Consider the following 1,374-nt stretch of genomic DNA (forward strand, 5'->3'; position numbering starts at 1 on the left):
AAACCAAAGACTCCGGCTATCCCACATACCATGTTCCAACGTGATAACAATTTCATGACATTATTACAGTCATAGAAGATGGTCATAAATCAAGCTACTTTCTAAATACAAGTAAAACAGTTTAGGAAAGCAAAAAATTTGAGAGCTCCTCACCCAGTCGGGTGGCTGACTTTTTCCAGCAGAGAAACAAGAATTTTAGCACAATTGGTGGATGCTTCCCCCTTTCTAGCCATAAATCTGTTAATTTTGTAGGAATCTCACCAGGAACTCCATTTACAGAAAAATGCTAAACCCCTGGAGCAACCTATCTGCTCTTGGTTTCAATTTATCAGATTTTAATTCCATCCAGACATCTTTTGTATTTTTAGATTATCAAAAAGAAAAATTAACAACCTTTGACAGTAAGTCTCAAGAGCAACCAAGCTGGCAGTAGCCACAGAAGCCTCAACTAGCTGTGGGTGAAGGAAGGGCAGTGAGTAAGCGAGTAGGGGGTGGGGTCCTCAGGACTATTAACTGCTCACCTGACCACGGGCCTTGGGAGAGACGCCCTATTGCGTGCACAGAATAGTGTGACCTTAAGTACAAAATCAAAACCGCATCAAACAAAGGCGGCGGGGGTGGGTGGGGGTCGTTCTGCCACTGACTGGAATTTCTAAAGGAAATACAATGCGTGCATCTCTCTGTCAGAGACGTGCACCAACCAGCCCATCCTAACCCCCAGGGAGGAAGGCTTGAGGCTGCCTCTGTAGCATTGGCGACTGGGCCTCTGAAAACTGTGACGGTGCACATTTTTCCCCTTCACAAAAGAAATCAGGCTGGGAGGGGAGAAGAGGAAATCAATTATTCGTAAGCCCTGCGCAAGTAGCACTGTTTCTAAACTTTCCAGTCTGGAGACTCGACAGGTGACAAAGCCAGGGCAGGCCACACCGGCGACAGCTTCCCTTCTGAGTGCCAGGCCTGAGGAAGAGCGCATGCGTCGTGCCCTTTTCCGGGCGGTACCCCGCCTTCAGGGGGCGAACCGCGCAGGCGCACGCGCAGGCTTCCGCGGCGCCGGGCTCAGCTGGTGCGGTTGTTGTCCTGCCCCTCCCCCGCCCCGCTCGGTCGCTCCAGCCCGGCGCTCCGCCCCGCACCGGGACCGGGGACGCCGTGACCCCGTCCTGCGGCCAGCCCGCGCCGGAGCATCCCGGGACCGCGCTGCGCTCCGCGTGCGGGTGAGCGACCGGGACCCTGGGGCCCCTCGTCCCCTGCCCGAGCGGTGGGGAGGCCGGGGCGCGCCGGGTGCGGGGCTGTCCCCGAGGAACCTTGGCCTTCTGCCGGCTGCGGCTGGGGCGGCGCCAGGGCCCTTGATCTGGGCGGCCCAGTGGCTCTGGGGTT

This window comes from Arvicola amphibius, chromosome 2, assembly GCF_903992535.2.
Source record: "Arvicola amphibius chromosome 2, mArvAmp1.2, whole genome shotgun sequence".
NCBI lineage: Eukaryota > Metazoa > Chordata > Mammalia > Rodentia > Cricetidae > Arvicola > Arvicola amphibius.